This window comes from Pan paniscus, chromosome Y (assembly GCF_029289425.2).
Source record: "Pan paniscus chromosome Y, NHGRI_mPanPan1-v2.0_pri, whole genome shotgun sequence".
Lineage (NCBI taxonomy): Eukaryota > Metazoa > Chordata > Mammalia > Primates > Hominidae > Pan > Pan paniscus.
Window position 1 is genome coordinate 33,197,619 of NC_073273.2, and position 6,822 is coordinate 33,204,440.

A 6,822-nucleotide genomic window follows, 5' to 3' on the forward strand; every position below is an offset into this window, starting at 1 on the left:
GGCAGCGCCAAGGAAGGAGAACAGAGTTACATCCTCAATATGCTGGATCCAGCAATATGTGAATATCGCATCTGTGGGCTGGGTCCATGCAAGACCGTCAAGGCACTCAGGTGCTAGGCACTGGCAAATTTCACAATGAAAGCTGCAGAATGGTCCAGGAATTAGATTAACAATCCCACAACTGTCTCAGTTGTAGGCATGACATTCAACATCTCCTGTATGTTGGGTCTAAGCCCACGAATAACCGTCTCAACACCAGACTGGATTTGTGTATGAGAACCTCAATTCCTCCGCAGACTGACCTGTGTTCCCGTGAGAGGTTGACAATAGTTACTGTTGGCTGGGTGTGCATATGAGTGTCACAATCTCACCTATGTGCTCGGCCCAGTTAGCACGCTCTATATACTACTCAATGGCCCTATACAGTATGAATGAGAGTTGTAATCAACTTTGAGACCTTCCTAATGGTAGGGACCCAAGATCATACTTGTAGCATTAAGCCCAGGTATGAGAGTCAACATCATTACAATTAACTAGGTCAGGATAAGAGAGTCCTCCCTTGCCTATAAGCTGGGTTTAGAAATGAGCCACCATTTCAACTCTGGTTGAATGTTTATATATGAACACGGGCCTAGCACCAATGTGATGTGAGTCTTTGGCCTAGACACTTCAAGCAGGAGGCAATGTGACATATCTCTGGGCCTATCAACTATTTGATGGGACCTTCCTTTTTCACCTGAGATTTCCCCACAAAAGAGATGTGTTATGTCTAGACCCAGCACCTGGGTGATGTGACTCTCCTTTATTGACTGAGCCCTGTGCATTTTGGGCATTCTGACGTATCCCTGGACCTAACTTCTGGAAGATAAGAAGATCCAGCATGGGCCCTGCCTAAAAAGTCTCTTGTGACAAATTTCTACATGAATCATCTTGGAGATTTGACTCTTCTCTCTTACCTGAGCTTTGCCCATAAGAGAGATTGTTAAGTACCTCTGCAGCAAGCACCTAAATGCTGTGGCTCTTCTTTCTTGCCTGGGTCATGCTCACAGATGAAAGGGTGGCTTATCGCTGTGTCCAGCACACCAGTTATGTGATTATGCTGCTGGATCTCTGCTCACAGGAGCCATTGTGACATATCCCTGAGCCCAGAAACTATTTAATACGACTCTCCTCAATGACCTTAACTTTGTGCATGGGATAAATTGTGACATGTCTCTGGATCCAGCACCTAGGTGATGTGACTCTCCTTTTCTACATGGGCTATGCTTACAAGAAGGAGGCTGACTTATTGCTGTGTTGCCAACTGATGTGATACCTCTGTTCTTGTCTTCGTAGTTTTTAAGAATTTAAAAAAGAGACACAAAGAAAAAAAGTACAGCATAATTTATTGGAAAAGAAAATATTTGAAAGTTAAGTGCAGAATACAGTACACCCTGAGAGAGATATTCCAGGGTGGGTTGCTCATAAGAGTGAGACAGCGTGGATTGTCGCTGGAGAAACCCCTTTATGGCAGTTTTACATTATTGTTAATAAGGAGGAGGGAAGAGGAGTTGCTAGGAAGCATGTTCTGAGTGGTATTCTGGGTGCACATGCTCAGTAGCTGTACATGCTTGTTCATATGTTGCATGTCTCGTTAGCATCTTAGATTTCCACCCAAGAGTGTATTTCTGTTTGTTTGTTTGTTTGTTTGTTTGTTTGAGACAGAGTCTCACCGTGTTTTCCAAGCTGAGGTGCAGCGGTGTGATCTCTGCTCACTGCAACCTCTGCCTCCTGAGTTCAAGCCATGCTCGTGCCTCGGCCTCCTGAGTATCTGGGATTACAGGCATGCACCACCATACCCTGCTAATTTTTGTATTTTTAATTGAGACGGGGTTTCACTATGTTGGCCAGTCTAATCTCGAGCTTCTGGTTTGAAGTGATCCATCTTCCTCAGCCTCCCAAAGTGCTGAGAGTAGAGGTATAAGCCACCGTGCCTGGCTAGGCAGTGTATTTTTTTGCTATTAAAATAAGCAAAATTTAAGTTTGAGGACAGGTAAAATCAAAATGCACATGCTCTCTAGAACAGAAAGTCCTTAATGAGGATAGCTTTGCTTGAATAAGCCCAATTACAATGCGAATGCTAAGGCTTATTGTGTTGGCTGTACAGTCACCATGGTTTCTGTATCCCGAGATCATGGTCATTTTCTGGACTATCTATTCTGCCTCAATTTCCCCCTAAGAGATTTTAGGGCAATCATCTTATTGGAGGTTGAGGGGTTAAGCCACTTTTTCTGGAGCTGTTTCCTGCTGAGACGGGTGTTACTTCTGCCTAGCCTGGGCCTTAAAGTTTCTTCCTGTGTGATCTAACTGGGTGTAAACAACATCATTCACGGAGCCAGTGGGCAAGATGCTGGCAGCCAAAGGTTGAAAGCCTTGCCAACCATCATGCAAACATGGAGCTGCTGCAAGCAAGAGAGCAAGAAATCAGTTAACATTTTAAACAAAATTGGAATAAAAGTAAAAGCTGAAAGTATAATAATGTCTGGTACTATTAAAGAGAGCAAGGCAGGCAATGGACATTGCTTGCATGTTCCCATGGAAGTTCCTAGAGATTCAATTTTGTCTGCCTGGGTGATGATATTATTAATATTGTCTTGGACTAAACCAGACTGATTGATCTCAAAAAATAGCATTCTTCTTTTAGATATAAACATGTTCCTCTTTGCCTGGCTAGGAGAAGATCCCAGGCTCTTTGGTTTTGTTGGACTACAGTGGCCATAGAGTTCAGATGTTGTTGAAGTCTATTGAGGCCCTCTGCTGCTCGTTGGGGATACATTGAGATTTTCTGAGATAGTTTGTACTGGATTCCCAAGGATCCACCTTATGGTGACATTTGTGCTGCAAAAGTATTCTGCATTAAAATGGTGAAAGCAGCAAAAGTTTTAAGTCTTTACTATTTTTTGCCAATAAGAAAAAGTTTTGTGCAGCTATGTGGTCAGCAGTCATTGGGTCCATTTATGGATGGTGAAGTTGAATTGTGGTCAAAGTTAGAGCCTAGAAGGCTTCAGTAAATGCGCTGAAGTTCTCTGAGAGCCATCAGAGCTGTTGCTTACATTGGATTAGATCATTTATTGAGAAGAGAACAAACACTCTGATGGTCCTCTCTCCATTTGGTACTTTCTGTAAGGGAATCAAATTATCTGGTCCTGCATGGTGTGAAGCTCCACTGTGAGTAACTACAGATGGGCTGGTCTATATTGTACCTGGCAAAGGCCGAAAGAGGAGCATAAGGAGGAGATGAAACAAGCTTAGATTCTACAGAAGACTGATAGTGTGGGGACGCTGGGGATTCTAAAGGAGGTGTAGGCCTCTGAGGGCCCCTATCTGGAGCTGGTATTGGGCTGTGGTGTCTGGGGTCCCTTACCCTTAAAACAGATGATCTTCTAATGGTTCTGAGGGGCTTTGTGGCTTACTAGGCTTTAGCCCACAGGTGCTGCGTAGAGCTGGGTTTTGTTGTCAGCCCAGAAAGGCTTGCAGATGGGATACTTCAGACCATTTTCCCTGATTTCTACAGAAAAGATCTAGCTGTAGAATGGTGTTAACGTTCACAGTCTCATTCTCCAGCCATGTTTCGTGAACTAATCTCTATGCAGGCTAAATAGTGTTACAAAAGAAGATAATTTTTTTTATTCATCTAGCCAAAAGCTGTTTCAATTTTTAAATATACATCCCAGGTGTGTTTCAGTGTCAATAGAGGAAGTGACTCCCATGGTGCTGAGAGAATCCTGCAACGAGAGAACATGTACTAAAGTCCAGGAGACTATGGGCATCCCCATGGGCCAAGTGGAAGCACCAAGGTGTCCAGTGCATCCCCTCGAAACCCCATTAACTGAAGCTCTAGGAGGTCATAGGCATTTGCCATACACCGTCCTATCTCACCAGCGGTGGACATCTCCAGCCCTGCCGAGATGACCCCCACTGCTCGCTAGGGAGCAGATGTCTGGCTGACAAGCCTTTCCCTAATTCACTGGCTTGCCATTTATGATGCCCAATTATAACACTTGCAATGCTCAGATTTAAACCCTACGACTGGGCATCTACATGACTGTGCATCTTTTGTTCAGCAAAGAAAGACTGTTGAAGAACAATTTCAAGGAGCTGGGAAATCCATAAAGCCTGAAGGGACAGGGTTTCCCCAGAACGTTAGTGAAACAGCGCTGGAACAACCAGCGATAGTTACCCAGGTAGTCTGGAAGTGCCATAGTATTCACTGCAAGTAAAATGAAAGTGAAATTAATGAAGCGGACAGACATCTCTCCGGGCCATGGCACAAGAAATGTTGATGGCTGATGTAATACCTTGGTTCTTATTTTCTTAGTTTAAAAGAATTTAAACAAGAAACACGCAGCAAAAGAAGTACCGCATAGAGTAATTTATTGCACACACACACACAAAAGAATACTTTGAAAATTAAGTGCAGAATAGACGGTACATTCTGAGAAAGAGATTCCAGGGCAGCCTGCTCATAAGAGTGAGACAGCATTAATTGTTACTGAAGAAACCCTCCTTCTGGGACTTTTACGTGATTATTCATAAGAAGGTGGAAAGAAGTGTTATAGGAAGCAGGTTTTGAGTCGTTTTCTGGGTGCACATGTGCAGTAGCTGTACATATTTGTGCATACATTGCATGTCTCATTAGCATATTAAGTCTCCACCCAGGAATGTGTTTTTACTATTAAAATGAGCAAAAGTTCAGTTTGAGGATAGATAAAATCAAAATGCACATGCTGTCTAGAAGTAAAAGTCCCTAATGAAGATAGCGGGTTTCAAAGGACCCCAAGTGCTCCACATCTTAAATGTCGCTCCAACAAACCTGGAACACTATCTGTTCCTGAGAGATCAGGTCCCATCTGTGTTTCTGAGACACTGGCAAGTCAGGCGTGACTTGAGATGAGACTGATGAGTTCAAGCGTAAAATGCCTAAATAATCAGCAGCTTCAGCTTGCATTTTGGAGCTTGTCCGCTTAAATGGGTGGATGAAAATGGCTCACAAGTCTCACTCCTCGGAAATGGGGTCTTCTCCTTTGCTCTTAGCAGATTTTGTGCCACCCAATAATTAACCTTCCTGATGCCTTGACTTTCACATTCGTGAAAAAGGCGCCATTGAGAGTGACATTTCCAGGGAGGCACAGACGTTGTCACCCCCTGCAGAGTTCTGAAGCTGTTCATAAGCAGGCCACGTGGAAGATTTCTCTCAAAAGCTGTTGAGCATGAGCTCTGGCTAGAGTAAAAAGAGGGCTGCGGCACAATGGACAGTGTCTCAGACACCAGGACAGTTTCCACAGAAGTTTAGGAAAGAAGGCAGCGCCCTGGGCTGCAGAAGGCGCAATGCTCTGGAAAGAACCCTGGGTACAGCTGAAAGAAGAACCTGAGAAGGATAGGGCCAATCGGTTGAGGACAACCCGCCTGATTTGGGCAAAGGTAAGGTGTCTACGTAGGGTAATACCCTTCTCAATGCTCAGCGCAGACCTGTCCTCCAGGTCCACCTCTGTACTCATTCTCCTTGGCAAAGAGTCGGCATAGCATAAGAACTCAGCAGTGCTTTGCACACCGGGAAGTCCACACCCACACCGCTCTCTCCCTCCCTCCAGGGCTATGCACCCCGGTTCTTGGTACATGCTGGGATTATATTTCTGAAGCCTACCGACAAACAGGCTGAGAGCAGTTAACAGACTACAGCTCCCAGCATATTAGGTGGGGCGTGTAGCACTCTGCCCCTTCTTCCAGAACTGTGCCTCGCCCCGGAGACTGGCGCATGCTGGGATTCTAGTCCTGTAGCCCTTTGACCAAAGGGTTGGGAGTGTTTATGAAAATACATCTCCCAGCAAGCCTAAGGACACGCATACCGCCCCGCCTCTTTCTCCACTGACGGGCCGTGTCCCTGACCCCAGTGCATACCTGGTATGGTAGTCCTGCAGCCCTGTGATGAAAGTTCGGGAAGTCTTTATGAAACTACATCTCCTAGCAAGCAGAAGGAGGTGTCCACAGCCTAGCCTTTTCCTCCAGTAATGCGCACTGTCCCTGAGCCGGGCGCATGCTGGGATTGTAGTCCTGCAGGCCAGTGATGAAAGTTCTGGGAGTGTTTATGAGACCGCATCTTCCACCAAGCCTAGAGAGGCGCGCACAACCCTGCCTCTTCCTCCAGTGACGCACACTTTCCCTGAGCCCGGTCCATGCTAGGATTGTAGCGCTGCAGTCCTGTGACCAAAGGGCTGGGAGTGTTTATGAGACTGCATCTCCCAGCAAGACCAGCCAGGCGTGCAGAGCCTAGCCCCTTGCTCCACTGATTAGCGCACTCTCCCTGAGCCCGTTGCATGCTGGGATTGTAGTGCTGCAGCCCAGTGACAAAAGGGCTGGGAGTGTTTATGAGAATACATCTCCCAAAAAGCATAGCGAGAACAGCACAGGTCCACCTGTTCTTACAGTGACGCGCGCTGTCCCTGAGCAGGGTGCATGCTGGGATTGTAGTCCTGAAGCCCTGTGACCAAAGGGCTGGGAGAAATAATGAGACAACATCTCCCAGAAAGCCCAGCAAGGCGCTCACACGCCTTTCTCTTCCTCTAGTGACGCGGACTTCCCCGGCGCCCCGTGCATACTGGAATTGTACCCCTACAGAGATGTGATGAAAGGGCTGGGAGTGTTTATGAGACTACCTCTCCCAGCAAGCCCAGCGAGGCGCACACAGACCTGCCTCTTCCTCCAGTGACTAGTGCACTCTCCTTGAGCCAGAGGTATGCTGAAATTGTAGTGCTGCAGCCCTGTGACTAAAGAACTGGGGTAGTT

The 6,822-nt window shown here is 46.2% G+C and overlaps 1 pseudogene; it reads right to left on the reverse strand.

Annotated features, from left to right (window-relative positions):
- Positions 1–6,416, reverse strand: part of LOC134729867 (C-terminal-binding protein 2-like) — a 38,565-nt pseudogene extending 32,149 nt beyond the window's left edge.
- Between the last annotated feature and the right edge of the window lie 406 nt (positions 6,417–6,822).